This window comes from Bufo bufo, chromosome 7 (assembly GCF_905171765.1).
Source record: "Bufo bufo chromosome 7, aBufBuf1.1, whole genome shotgun sequence".
NCBI lineage: Eukaryota > Metazoa > Chordata > Amphibia > Anura > Bufonidae > Bufo > Bufo bufo.
In genome coordinates, this window is record NC_053395.1 from 109,913,818 (window position 1) to 109,929,436 (window position 15,619).

A 15,619-nucleotide genomic window follows, 5' to 3' on the forward strand; every position below is an offset into this window, starting at 1 on the left:
ATGTGGGCCCCTTTGCGCATCTAGGCTGCAAAAAAGTGTCACACATCTGGTATCGCCGTACTCAGGAGAAGTTGGGCAATGTGTTTTGGGGTGTCATTTTACATATACCCATGCTGGGTGAGATAAATATCTTGGTAAATTCCAACTTTGTATACAAAAATGGGAAAAGTTGTCTTTTGCCGAGATATTTCTCTCACCCAGCATGAGTATATGTAAAAAGACACCCCAAAACACATTTCCCAACTTCTCCTGAATACGGCGATACCACATGTGTGACAATTTTTTGCAGCCTAGGTGGGCATTGGGGCCCACATTCCAAAGAGCACCTTTCGGATTTCACAGGTCATTTACCTACTTACCACACATTAGGTCCCCTAGAATGCCAGGGCAGTATAACTACCCCACAAGTGACCCCATTTTGGAAAGAAGACACCCCAAGGTATTTCCTGATGGGCATAGTGAGTTCATGGAAGTTTTTATTTTTTGTCACAAGTTAGTGGAATATGAGACTTTGTAAGAAAAAATAAAAAAATCATAATTTTCCGATAACTTGTGACAAAAAATAAAAACTTCTATGAACTCACTATGCCCATCAGCGAATACCTTAGGGTGTCTACTTTCCGAAATGGGGTCATTTGTGGGGTGTTTGTACTGTCTGGCCATTGTAGACCTCAGGAAACATGACAGGTGCTCAGAAAGTCAGAGCTGCTTCAAAAAGCGGAGACTCACAGTTTTGTACCATAGTTTGTAAACGCTATAACTTTTACCCAAACCATTTTTTTTTTACCCAAACATTTTTTTTTTATCAAAGACATGTAGAACAATAAATTTAGAGAAAAAATTATATATGTGGATGTCGTTTTTTTTGCAAAATTTTACAACTGAAAGTGAAAAATGTCATTTTTTTGCAAAAAAATCGTTAAATTTCGATTAATAACAAAAAAAGTAAAAATGTCAGCAGCAATGAAATACCACCAAATGAAAGCTCTATTAGTGAGAAGAAAAGGAGGTAAAATTCATTTGGGTGGTAAGTTGCATGACCGAGCAATAAATGGTGAAAGTAGTGTAGTGCAGAAGTGTAAAAAGTGGTCTGGTCATTAACCCCTTAGTGACCAAGCCTGTTTGGGCCTTTATGACCAAGCGTTTTTCTTCCTTTTTTTATGGTCTCGTTCCAAGAGCTATAACTTTTTTATTTTTTCATCTATATAGCTTTATGAGGGCTTGTTTTTTACGGGACAAGTTGTAGTTTTTAATGGCGCCATTTTGGGGTACACATAACTTTCTGATTAACTTTTATTAACTCTTTCTGGGAGGGAGATGGGGAAAAATAGCAATACTGCCACTGCGTTTTTACATTATACATTTTTTGGCGTTCATTTTTCGGTACAAATAACATAATATCTTTATTCTCTGGGTCAGTACGATTACAGTGATACTAAATACTTATAATTTTGTTTACATTTTACAACTTTTTTTTGCAATAAAACACCTTTTATTAACCCAAAAAATTATTTTGCATTGCCACTTCACAAGACCCATAACTTTTTTTTATTTTTTTATATGGAATTGTGTGAGGGCTTGATTTTTGAAAGACAACTTGTATTTTTCATGGGTATGATTTTGGAGTAAATGCCGCTTTTTGATCGCTTGTTATTACGTTTTTTTTCGGTGGAAACTAAGAATAAATTCGAAATTCTGTCTTTTTTTATTTTTTATTTTTTACGGCGTTCACCATAGGGGATAATTTATGTAATATTTATGTAGTCCTGGTCGTTACGGACGCGGCAATACCAAACATATGGGGGATATTTTCTTTTTGCAATTTTTTTCATTGAAAAGCGTATTTTCAATGGAAAAAAAAGGCATATTTTTTTATTTTATGGAATTTTTTTTATTTAATAAATGTGTATTTTTTTTCTATTTTTTTTACTACTTAATAGTCCCACAAGGGGACTATAATATACAGTATTTTGATTGCTTTTAAAATGTAATGCATTATCTCTATAATGCATTGCATTTCAATAGCAATGCTATTCGAACATTGACCAGCAGGCTGCGCCAGAGAGGCACAGCCTGCTGGAAGTAACTGAAGACAGGCTCGGGCCCTCATCGGAAGCAAGGTAAGCTTCCCAGTACATCAGCACCCCGCGATCGCATTTTCGGGGTGCTGATGGGAGACAGAGGGAGTCCGCTCCCTCTGTCACCACTTTACATGCAGCGGGCGCCATTGCGCCCGGCATGTAAATGGTTAAACCACCCGGATCGACACTCCTGCCGTTCCGGGCTGTTAGAGCAGGGACCCGGCTCTCATGTGAGAGCCAGGTCCACGCTCCCCGCTGCACGGGGGAGCCGCGCGGCGCTTAAACTGGGCCGCCGTAAAAACGCGGCGGCCCAGCCTAAGGCCCCTTAGTGACCGCCGTAAAAACACGTATGGGTGGTCACTAAGGGGTTAAGGGTGTTTAAGCTAGGGGAGCTGAGGTGGTTAATACAGTTCCTCATGTTGTGATGACCCCCAACCATTACATTTTTTTCCTTGCTTCGTCATAACTAATTTTGCTACTGTTATGATGACCCACCAAAAACACGCACAGACACCAATACACCAAATGTTAATTCAAATACACAAGTATTCATTCATAACCACAGAACTTTAGCATAAATACAAAATATTTGTAAACCAAATAAATAACTTTAAAATAAATAATAAACAACAAATACCCCCTAAAAAAAAAATATGTGGTGCTCAGGGTACCCCTCAAATAAATAAATCAGTGGTGCTTCAAGTCCCCCCCAAATAAATAAATCAGAAGTGCTCAGGGTCCCCCAAATAAATAAATCAGCGGGGCTTCAGGTCTCCCCCAAATAAATAAATCAGCGGTGCTCAGGGTACCCCCAAATAAATAAATCAGTGGTGCATCAGGTTTCCCCCAAATAAATAAATCAATGGTGCTCAGGGCCCCCAAAAAAATAAATCAACGGGGCTTCAGGTCTCCCCCAAATAAATAAATCAGCGGTGCTCAGGGTACCCCCAAATAAATAAATCAGTGGTGCATCAGGTTTCCCCCAAATAAATAAATCAATGGTGCTCAGGGTCCCCCAAATAAATAAATCAGCGGTGTTTCAGGTACCCCCCCAAATAAATAAATCAATGGTGCTCAGGGTCCCCCAAATAAATAAATCAGCGGTGCTTCATGTCCCCCCAAATAAATTAAGCCTTGCTCAGCCAAATACGGTAATTAAAATAAAATTAGCCAGGCTCAATTAAATCATTGGTGGCAGTGGTGCTCAGCGGCGGTGTCATTAACGAAAAAAACTCGGACCTCAGCAGACAGGCGGCCCGACTTACCCGTCCAGACGTCAGGCTCCTTCAAGCACAGGCAGTGATAGGACATTACTTCCTGTGCGCGAGGATAAGGGGCCGCTGCCGTTGTGCGGGCGACCCACAATAGGAAGCCTCAGGCGACCCCCTGGAAAGGGCCGATCGACCCCTAGGTTGAGAACCGCTGATCTAGAGGAAGGCAAAAAAACAACCCTTTGAGATAGAAGCCAATTTTCCTCACTTTAGGGGAATAAAAAAATTCCTTCCCGACTCCAATCAGGCAATCAGAATAACTCCCTGGATCAACGACCCCTCTCTAGTAGCTATAGCCTGTAATATTATTACACTCCAGAAATAAATCCAGGCCCCTCTTGAATTCCTTTATTGTACTCACCATCACCACCTCCTCAGGCAGAGAGTTCCATAGTCTCACTGCTCTTACCGTAAATAATCCTTTTCTATGTTTGTGTACAAACCTTCTTTCCTCCAGACGCAGAGGATGTCCCCTCGTCACAGTCACAGTCCTGGGGATAAATAGATGATGGGATAGATCTCTGTACTGACCCCTGATATATTTATACATAGTAATTAGATAACCCCTCAGTCGTCTTTTTTCTAAAGTGAATAACCCTAATTTTGATAATCTTTCAGGGTACTGTAGTTGCCCCATTCCAGTTATTACTTTAGTTGCACTCCTCTGGACCCTCTCCAGCTCTGCTATGTCTGCCTTGTTCACAGGAGCCCAGAACTGTACACAGTACTCCATGTGTGGTCTGACTAATGATTTGTAAAGTGGTAGGACTATGTTCTCATCACGGGCATCTATGCCCCTTTTGATGCAACCCTTTATCTTATTGGCCTTGGCAGCAGCTGCCTGACACTGGTTTTTGCAGCTTAGTTTGCTGTTTATTAAAATTCCTAGATCCTTTTCCATGTTAGTGTTACCGAGTGTTTTACCATTTAGTATGTACGGGTGACTTGCATTATTGTCATAAAGATCAAATTTTTTGTTTTTCAATTAAACTCATGGATGGTATTGTGTCCCAGGGCTGTTGGGATTAGGGATCGACCGATTATCGGTTTTACCGATATTATCGGCCGATATTCAGGATTTTGACAGTTATCGGTATCGGCATCTATTTTGCCGATATTCCGATAGCGTATGGGGAACACAGATCGCGCTGCTCTCAGCGCTCTCTGTGTTCCCTCAGCAGCAAAGGGGAGAAGGAAGCAGTTCTCCCTCCCCCTGTGATGCTGCTGCCGCCAATGAGAGGAGAGAAGACAAGAGGAGGGGAGGGGCTGTGGCCACTGCGCCACCAATGATGTTGACTTACTCATTCATTCAAATTGAACAGGTGGCGGGAGCTGGCTGCAGAATCACATAGCCGGCTCCCGACCTCTATGAGCGGTAGCTGCGATCCGCGGTAGTTAACCCCTCAGGTGCCGCGGATCCCCCACCCCAGTATTAAAAACATTGGTGGCGCAGCTCCATGCTGTTGTGTGCACAAAGCACAGAGCAGCAGGGACAGTGTGAGATCCTATTCACCCTGATAGAGATCTATCCGGGTAAGGGCTCATTCAGACGGCCGTATGCTGTCCTCAAAAATACTGAATGCTATCCGTTTTTTTGCGGATCCGCAAAAAAACGGATCTGCAAAAAAACGGATAGCATTCAGTATTTTTGCGGACCCATAGACTTCAATGGGGCCATGTCCTGATTTTCACGGACAAGTATAGGACATGTTTCATTTTTTTTGCGGATCCGCAAAAAAACGGATAGCATTCAGTATTTTTGCGGACAGCATACGGCCGTCTGAATGAGCCCTAAATAGGACAAGGGTTCTAGTCCTTAAGGGGGCTAAAAGTTAGTAAAAAAAAAAAAAAAAAAAAAAAAAAAAAAATATTAAGTATAAATGAAAAAGAAAGATTTACAAAAAAACAACTACACATTAACAATAAAAATATTCATTTTCAGCAGATTTGTGTAGGATTTTTTCCAGAAGAGTAAAAATTCTCCTCTTAGCAATTATGAGGAGTATTTTTAGCCGAGGAGGAATGCAATTTTTTTTAGTAATTCATATATATAATACATATTCCTGCATAACGTTATAAGGCTGCTATTTATGCAGGGAAACCATTATTGGTCTTCTCTATAATGTCTTCCATGCATAAATAGCAATTGTAGACAATTTTACATTTATCCAACATAATACACTAAACATAAAACCATTGCTGCCGTAACAGAGCTAGATACGCTGCCCTACGCAGCGCCAACCTAACGCTTCCCTATGCAGCGCCCACCTAACACTGCCATACGCATCACCAAAGTGGCTGCTCACCACACCAGGCTGCCACTCCACTGGCAGAATTAGTGAAGATGGCAGCAACACTGCACAGGCGTCCTCCACAGTAGTCTTAGAGTGGAGCAGCGAACGGCCCGGCAGCCGTTCAAATTGACAAATCAGCAGCCCCCTTACCAGTAACAAAGCTCTATATGTAGCTCTACTACAAGCCCCTTACATATAGAGCTGTATTACATCTCCATTACACACGCAGCTCTGCAACATGCCAATTACATACACAGTGCTGCAATATGTCCTTGACACACACAGCCCTGCTACATGCCAGTTACACACACCACACTGCCACATGCCAGTTACACAGAGAGCACTGCCACATGCCCGTTACAAGCACTGCTCCTCTGCACAAGAAAGACATAGCAGAGAAGGAATTTTTCCCTGAATGAGGAAAAATGGCTTCTACCTCATGGGATTTTTTTGTCTTTTTCTGGATCAACTTTGCAGGATAACAGGCTGAAATGGATAGATGGATGGATGTCTTTTTTTTCAGCCTATAATGCTATGTTTAAAAAAATGCATTCTGAATGTTATATATAAAGACTTATTTTATCTGTATTTTTCTATTTTGGGGTGCTGAGGGACCACTGTAACAGTGTAGAATTCTTGTTTAATTGTTAATCTGGTCTGACTGCCACCCCTTAACTTGCTGGTCTAAAGACCCATATGGGTGGTCTCTGTTTGCACTGAAGAAAAGTGTGGGGACTCTGTTATGATAGTTAATTAAAGTTAGAGTTAATTTAAAAAAAAAATACCGCCAAACTCAAACCTGTAATACATTCTATATTCTTTTAGCTAAGAGTGCTTCCTACAGGTAAAATGACTGCAGCAACACCACCTCTAAACAACTATGGCTGCCTGCCCCCATTTCAGTGAAACGCTGTTTGATTGGTAATGGCGACATGGTAAACTAATGTTTACTTGCAAAATCGCTCATTATCATTTAAACTCCTTTTAGTGGCTATAAATTTGAAACTGGCGCTGATCCACATGGTCACAACATCCATGTGGTCACAACATGAGAACCCAGCTGTAAGCATACTTATACAAATTATATAAGCGCATTAATATTCTCCTAAAACAAGCTGGAAAAAAAAATTTTTCTGGAACAATAAGGAGTGTAGATGAAAAAATGGTTTTGTTCCAATGCAGATATAAAGCCTGTATAGAACATTACAGCGGTTTCTCTTCTTAATGGCTCTGTGCAGATCAGTGGATGGACACATGGTAGCCTATAGGGCAACTGATGAGTTTATATGACTGTAGTGGCATTCCTAAAAGGTAAATGTCGGGAAATCTTCCGGTTATAATGTTGTGTGTTTGTAAATATGTATTACATACATATTTAAATACATACATTGATATACATTGTATTGAAATGTGGTCTTATTAATACCAATACATTTACTTAAAACCAGAAAATCCCTGTATGGAACACACACATGGAATGGATATGCTGCATATTTAGGTGTACAATAGCAGCAAAGTGGATAAAATCTGATCCACACTCTGTGTAAAAAAATCTGCAGCGTAAATTGAATGACGTTCTCATTTTAAAGGGGGTTTTCTCCTTCCCTTCCCCACTGGACCTGTGAAGGGAAACATGTTCACCTGCTCCCACTGCTCTGTTCCAGCTACTTTCGTTTGCTGCGCTGTGGGCCCCTTTTGTCAATTTCTGGAATGAACAGAGGGCTACGTGTGCTGCTGCAGCTGATGGCTCACTGCAGCAATAACGTGTCCCCCAAGTGGCACATCACTGGGTCACATGTTACTTGGGGATCGGAGCACAGCTCACTGAAGTAGTTGAAACCGAGCAGCAGGTACAGTGGATATAAAAAGTCTACACACCCCTGTTAAAATGTCAGGTTTCTGTGCTGTAAAAAAATGAGACAAAGATAAATTATTTCAGAACTTTTTCCACCTTTTAATGTGACCTATAAACTGTACCACTCAATTGAAAAACAAACTGAAATTTTTTAGGTGGAGGAAAGAAAACAAAAAAATAATGTGGTTGCTTAACTGCTTATTAACTTGGGATGTAGCTGTGTTCAGAATTAAGCAATCACATTCAAAATCATGTTAAATAGGAGTCAGCATACACATGCCATCATTTAACGTGCTTCTGATTAACCCCAAATAAAGTTCAGCTGCTCTAGTTGGTCTTTCCTGAAATTTTCTTAGTCGCATCCCACAGCAAAAGCCATGGTCCACAGAGAGCTTCCAAAACATCAGAGGGATCTCATTGTTAAAAGATATCAGTCAGGAGAAGGGTACAAAAGAATTTTCGAGGCATTAGATATACCATTTGAAGACAAGATCAAGTTGAGAAAATATGGCACAACAGTGACATTACCAAGAACTGGACGTCCCTCCAAAATTGATGAAAAGACTAGAAGAAAACTGGTCTGGGAGGCTACCAAGAGGCCTACAGCAACAATAAAGGAGCTGCAGGAATATCTGGCAAGTACTGGCTATGTGGTACATGTGACAACAATCTCCCGTATTCTTCATATGTCTGGGCTATGGGGTAGAGTGGCAAGACGAAAGCCTTTTCTTACGAAGAAGAACATCGAAGCCAGGCTCCAATTTGCAAAAACACATCTGAATTCTCCCAAAAGCATGTGGGAAAAGGTGTTATGGTCTGATGAAACCAAGGTTGAACTTTTTGGCCATAATTCCAAAAGATATGTTTGGCGCAAAAATAACACTGCACATCACCAAAAGAACACCATACCACAGTGAAGCATGGTGGCAGCAGCATCATGCTTTGGGGCTGTTTTTCTTCAGCTGGAACTGGGTCCTTAGTTAAGCTAGAGGGAATTATGAACAGTTCCAAATACCAGTCAATATTGGCACAAAACCTTCAGGCTTCTGCTAGAAAGCTGAACATGAAGAGGGACTTCATCTTTTAGCATGACAATGACCCAAAGCATACATCCAAATCAACAAAGGAATGGCTTCACCAGAAGAAGATTAAAGTTTTGGAATGGTCCAGCGAGAGCCCAGACCTGAATCCAATTAAAAATCTGTGGGGTGATCTGAAGAGGGCTGTGCACAGGAGATGCCCTCGCAATCTGACAGATTTGGAGTGTTTTTGCAAAGAAGAGTGGGCAAATCTTGCCAAGTCAAAATGTGCCATGCTGATAGACTCATACCCAAAAAGACTGAGTGCTGTAATAAAATCAAAAGGTGCTTGAACAAAGTATTAGTTTAACTCCTTAAGAACACAACCATATTTCACCTTAAGGACGAGGCCATTTTTTGCAAATCTGACCAGTGTCACTTTAAGTTGTGATAACTTTAAAACGCTTTGACTTATCTAGGCTATTCTGAGATTGTTTTTTCGTCAAATATTGTACTTCATGACACTGGTAAAATGAAGTAAAAAAAATCATTTTTATTTATAAAAAAAATACAAAATTTTGGAAAAAAATTGCAAATTTCCAAGTTTCAATTTCTCTACTTCTATAATACATAGTAATACCTCCAAAAATAGTTATTACTTTACATTCCCCATATGTCTACTTCATTTTTGGATCATTTTGGGAATGACATTTTAGTTTTTGGGGACGTTACAAGGCTTAGAAGTTTAGAAGCAAATCTTGAAATGTTTCAGAAATTTTTTAAAAACCCAATTTTTAGGGACCAGTTCAGGTCTTAAGTCACTTTGTGAGGCTTACATAATAGAAACCACCCAAAAATGACCCCATTCTAGAAACTACACCCCTCAAGGTATTCAAAACTGATTTTACGAACGTCGTTAACCCTTTAGGTGTTCCACAAGAGTTAATGGCAAATGGAGATAAAATTTCAGAATTTAGATTTTTTGGCAAATTTTCCATTTTAATCCATTTTTTCCAGTAACAAAGCAAGGGTTAACAGCCAAACAAAATGCTATATTTATTGCCGCGATTCTGTAGTGTGCAGAAACACCCCATATGTGGCCGTAAACTACTGTACGGGCACACAGTGGGGCGTAGAGGGAAAGGTTCGCCGTATGGTTTTTGGAAGGCAGATTTTGCTGGACTGGTTTATTTAAACCATGTCCCATTTGAAGCACCCCTAGAGTAGAAACTCCATAAAAGTGACCCCATCTAAGAAACTACACCCCTTAAGGTATTCAAAACTGATTTTACAAACTTTGTTAACCCTTTAGGTGTTGCACAACAGTTATTGGCAAATGGAGATAAAATTTCAGAATTTAGATTTTTGGGCAAATTTTCCATTTTAATAAATTTTTTCCAGTAACAAAGCAAGGGTTAACAACCAAACAAAATACTATATTTATTGGCCCAATTCTGTAGTTTGCAGAAACGCCCCATATGTGGCCGTAAACTACTGTACGGGCACACAATAGGGCGTAGAGGGAAAGGTGCGCCGTATGGTTTTTGAAAGGCAGATTTTGCTGGACTGGTTTATTTACACCAGTGATGCCCAACCTACGGCCCGCGGGCCACATCCAGCCCGCGAAGCTGTGTCATGCGGCCTGTGCAGCAGAGGTTGTGATTTTACGCTCTGTAAAAAGTCTAAGGCATACCAATACGCCTTAGACTTTTCCCTTACATTCATCAGCGGAGTAAGGTTTGATTTAATCCTGGCTCCTTCCATATTATATTAATAACTCTATAATGGACCTAAGTAACACATTCCCTCTCCAACAACATTCTGTGTTATGGCTTCATTAAATCTAACAGCATCCATAAACCTTACATTTCACTCATACTGCTCCATTCTCCTGATCATGACCTTAACCACACACACTGCGCCACATACATCACACTGATGTATGTGGTGCAGTGTGTGATGCGTGTGCTGCAGAGTGCCAAGTGATAAAGTACAGGGAAGATCCACCATATTGGACTGGACTTTATCACTTGGCTATAATTGTCTGCTGTTATTCAGATCAGTAATGGTCCCCCATATAAATACTCACCTCTTTGTCCCCGTTCACACCACCGCTATTTGTTCTGCTCAGTTACCTGAGCCGAATAACAAAAGTAACGGAAGTGCTGGATGTGCTCCCTTCACAGGGGTAGTGCCCAGATGTGCCCCCTTCACAGGGGTAATGCCTAGATGTGCCCCCTTCACAGGGGTAATGCCCAGATGTGCCCCCTTCACAGGGGTAATGCCCAGATGTGCCCCCTTCACAGGGGTAATGCCCAGATGTGCCCCCTTCACAGTGGTAATGCCCAGATGTGCCCCCTTCACAGTGGTAATGCCCAGATGTGCCCCCTTCACAGTGGTAATGCCCAGATGTGCCCCCTTCACAGTGGTAATTCTCACATGTGCCCCCTTTACAGTAAAAATGCCAAGATATGCCCCTTCACAGAAAAAATGCACAGATATTTGCCCCTTCACAATAGTAATGCTTGCACGTGCCCCCTCACAGTGTTTGCATTTCTTTCTGGCAAAGCTACCTGGTTCTGGCCCGCAAAATTTTTACCATGTCTAGTGCGGCCCTTAGACGAGAAATGGTTGGGCACCACTCATTTACACCATGTCTCATTTGAAGCCCCCCCTGATGCACCCCTAGAGTACAAACGAAATAAAAGTGACCCCATCTAAGAAACTACACCCCTCCATGTATTCAAAACAGATTTTACAAACTTTGTTAAACGTTTAGGTGTTGCACAAGAGTTATTGGTAAATGGAGATGAAATTTGAGAATTTAAGTTTTTTGGGCAAATTTTCCATTTTAATCCATTTTTTCCAGTAACAAAGCAAGGGTTAACAGCCAAACAAAATGCTATATTTATTGCCCCGTTTCTGTAGTTTGCAGAAACACCCCATATCTGGCCGTAAACTACTGTACGGGCACACGGTAGGGCGTAGAGGGAAAGGTGCGCTGTGTGGTTTTTCGAAAGCAGATTTTGCTGGACTGATTTATTTACACCATGTCTCATTTGAAGCACCCCTAGAGAAGAAACTCCATAAAAGTGACCCCATCTAAGAAACTACACCCCTCAAGGTATTCAAAACTGATTCTACAAACTTTGTTAACACTTTAGGTGTTGCACAAGAGTTATTGGCAAATGGAGATGGAAAATTTGCCCAAGATTTTTAATTCTCAAATTTCATTTTAATCAATTTTTTCCAGTAACAAAGCAAGGGTTAACAGCCAAACAAAATGCTATATTTGTTGCCCCGATTCTGTAGTTTGCAGAAACACCCTATATGTGTCCGTAAACTACGCCCTACCGTGTGCCCGTACAGTAGAGGGAAAGTTGCGCTGTGTGGTTTTTGGAAGACAGATTTTGCTGGACTGGTTTATTTACACCATGTCCCATTTGAAGCCCCACTGATGCACCCCTAGAGTAGAAACTCCATAAAAGTGACCCCATTTTTAAAACTACGAGATAAGGTGGCAGTTTTGTTGGGACTATTTTTAGGGTACATATGATTTTTGGTTTATCTATATTACATTTTTGTGAGGCAAGGTTACCAAAAATAGAAATTCTGAAATTTCATCTCCATTTCCATAAACTGTTGAGGAACACCTAAAGGGTTAATAAAGTTTGTAAAATCAGTTTTGAATACCTTGAGGGGTGTAGTTTGATAGATGGGGTCGCTTTTAGGGAGTTTCTACTCTAGGGGTGCATCAGGGAGGCTTCAAATGGGACATGGTGCCAAAAAAAAAAGCCCATGAAAATATGCCTTCCAGAAACCATACAGCATTCCTTTCCTTCTGCGCCCTGCCGTTTGGTTATACAGCAGTTTACGACCACATATGGGATGTTTCTCTAAACTGCAGAATCAGGGTAATAAATATTAAGTTTTATTTAGCTGTTAACACTTGCTTTGTTACTGGAAAAAAACGGTTTAAAATGGAAAATTTGCTTTGGCACCATTTTTATAGAATTTTTTTGACCGTGTTCTTCTGAGGGGTTAGGTCATGGGGTATTTTTATAGACCAGATTCTTACGGATGCGGCAATACCTAATATGTCTACTTTTTATTTATGTTTTACACTATTATCTTTTTATAAACAAATAAAATAAAATTTTTGTATCTCCATAGTCTGAGTCTTTTTTTTTGTTTGTTTTTAGACGATTATCTTAGGTAGATGAGAGGACTGTTTTATTGGCACTATTTTGGGGGGCATATGACTTTTTGATCACTTGCTATTACAATTTTTGTGATGTAAGGTGATAACATTTTTGGACCGTGTTCATCTGAGGGGTTGGGGGAGTATTTTTATAGAGCAGATTCTTACGGATGCGGCGATACATAATATGTCTATTTTTTATTTTATTTTAGTTTTACTAAATAATATTAAATTTTTTTTGGGAGTTTTAGTGTCTCAAGTCTGAGAACCATAGTTTTTTTTATCCAATTGTCCCGTGGCTAAATTGGGATATAAATTTAGTACTCCATGGAAGTGTGGTACTCCCTGAAGCAACCAATAATGCAGAGGCCCGGTCACACTGAGTAGTGGTGTTCTTCCGTATCCCCCTCCTGTGATACACTCTGCACCTTTTTTGGGCCCGTCCCTTCTTTCCAGTATGGGGGACCACACCTGGAAAGTGTTGGCCAGGGACGATCCGCGCGCCTCCAGTTCCCGAGGTACTCCGGCCTGCTCTTTCCAGGCCAGAAAAGATCAGGTCCTTGAGAACTGCCTCATAGAACTGTCCCTGTGTTGCCAGCGCTCCGGGACAGCACAAAAGAGTTGTACAAGGCAACCTGCAACTTTTTTGTACCATGCCCGGGTTTTGCGCATGGCATTATATGGCTTGAGGACTTGATCAGAGAGATCAACTCCTCCCATATACCGATTATAGTCGACTATACAATCGGGCTTGAGGACCGTTGCCGCGGTACCTCGCACAGGGACAGGGGTGATGCTGTTACCATGAATTGTGGACAGTACAAGGACATCCCTCTTGTCCTTATATCTGACCAGCAACAGGTTTCCACTGGTAAGGGCATGGGTCGCACCCCTGGGGTAGGTACCTGGAGGGGGTGGGTAGGGAGGCCGCGTTGATGTTTCCGCACGGTCCCACAAGCAGACGTGGATCTGGCGGCGAGGGACTGGAACAAGGGGATACTAGTATAAAAGTTATCCACGTACAGGTGGTAACCCTTATCTTGCAGTGGGTGCATAAGGTCCCACACAAGTTTCCCGCTAACACCCAGAGTGGGGGGACATTCTGGGGATTGAATACAGGAATCTCGCCCCTCGTACACACAAAGTTTGTACAGTTTCACGCCATACCTCGCCCGCTTAGACCGAACATACTGGCGGAAAAGGAGTCTCCCCTTGAAAGCAATGAGAGACTCATCAACTGCGACCTCCCTTCCAGGTACATAGGCCTGTACAAATTTGGCCCCAAAGTGATCGATAACCGGCCTGATTTTGTACAGGCCGTCTAAGGCAAGATCACCTTGGGGGGGGGACATGCTGCATTATCTGCATAATGCAGCCATTTCCGGATGGCCTCAACCTGGGAGCGTGTCACGGCCGTACTGTAAAGTGGGGTCTGGTAGAGGACGTCCCTACTCCAGTAATGCCTGACACTAGGTTTCTTGACTAGGCCCATGTGCAGCACGAAGCCCCAAAACGTCCTCCTCTCGGCTGCACTGATCGGAGTCCAGCCACCGGGCCTAGCCAAAAAGGAGCAAAAAGTGGTGAAAAGACTAAAGTAGTCGTATTCAGTGAAGCCTACTGGAAATCTGGATTCCTGGTTGGCCTACAAAATCAGGAATCACGGGCTCAAAACGCTCTGGGGTATACCAGACAAGTTCACCGGCAGGGGGCTCCGGTGGACTTAACTGGTGGGCCGGAAAACTAGTACGAGCCCTAGAGCTGCTCGTACTAGTGTGGGCCACAGGGTCCCTAGCATGGCGGTCCCCTTGCTTTGTCTGGCGGCGTCTCCGCCGCCTTGGGAGCTCATCATCATCGCTAGATGATGAGGATGACAAAAGAAAAGTGGGGCATCCTTGTCCTCACTGGGGCTCTCGGACTCGGAGGCAAGCTAGGCGTATGCCTCCTCGGCCGAGAACATCCGGCGGGCCAAAGGGGAGTGTGTGTTTGCGTGTGTGTGCGTGCCTGCGTGATAAACTTTATTTGGTGTGCGTGTGTGTGGGGGCACGGGTGTTTGCGAACTTACCCTAAACATAAAAGACCAAAAAAATAACTAAAAAAAGGGCAAAAAATGTGAAAAAAAATCGATGTCCGAAGTTGATCAGCGGTGGGGTGTGCGATGCGCTAACAGTGGCCAGATGCTAAGAGTGCCGGCCACAGTCAGCGCACGCAGGGAATTTTTTTTAAAAAAAACTGCTTGCGCTCCAAAAAAGTTGTGGGTGGGGGGGAAAAGGGGGGCAGGGGGCAAGCTGCAGCACCCCTTGGGGGTCTAGGGTCACACAGCTGTGCTGTGGACCCCAGGCACCCGATTTAGGGTGATGCAAAAAAAAATATTTTTTTATTTTTCCTCACTAACTTTCCCTGAATATCCCTGCCTAACTTAACCTTTCCCTAAATACCTGGGTGCACAGATGGGGGTGCTGGGACACAGATGGGGTGCTTGCTGACGATCCCTGCACAGATGGGGGTGCTGGCTCTGAGATCCGACGTGCAGCGCTCCTCTCTCCTCGGCTCCCGGACTGAAAAGGAGGAAAAGAGGAGCGCTGCAGTAATTTGAACTGCCCGCCCCTGCAGCCGACCAGTGAGAGGCGATCCTGAGAGGTGATGTCACATCACCTCTCAGGGTGGCAGGATGGTGATTGGTGGTGTATTATCACACCACCGATCACCATCCTGTTCCGGGTTATCGGATTCCCAGAGACCCGAATAACCCTTAAACGCAGCAATCCGCAGGTCTGAATTTGAGCAGGTATCTGGTTCCGATCACCGGGCGGCGGTGATCGGAACTACACATGCCGTACCAGTACGTCATGTGTCCTTAAGTACCGGGACAACATGCCGTACCGGTACGTCATGTGTACT

The 15,619-nt window shown here is 42.7% G+C and overlaps 1 protein-coding gene across 3 annotated transcripts in view; it reads left to right on the top strand.

The window, feature by feature from the left end:
- Positions 1-15,619, top strand: part of LOC121009054 (asparagine synthetase domain-containing protein 1-like) — a 205,873-nt gene that overhangs the window by 157,897 nt on the left and 32,357 nt on the right. The gene's annotated exons all lie outside the window — the stretch shown is intronic.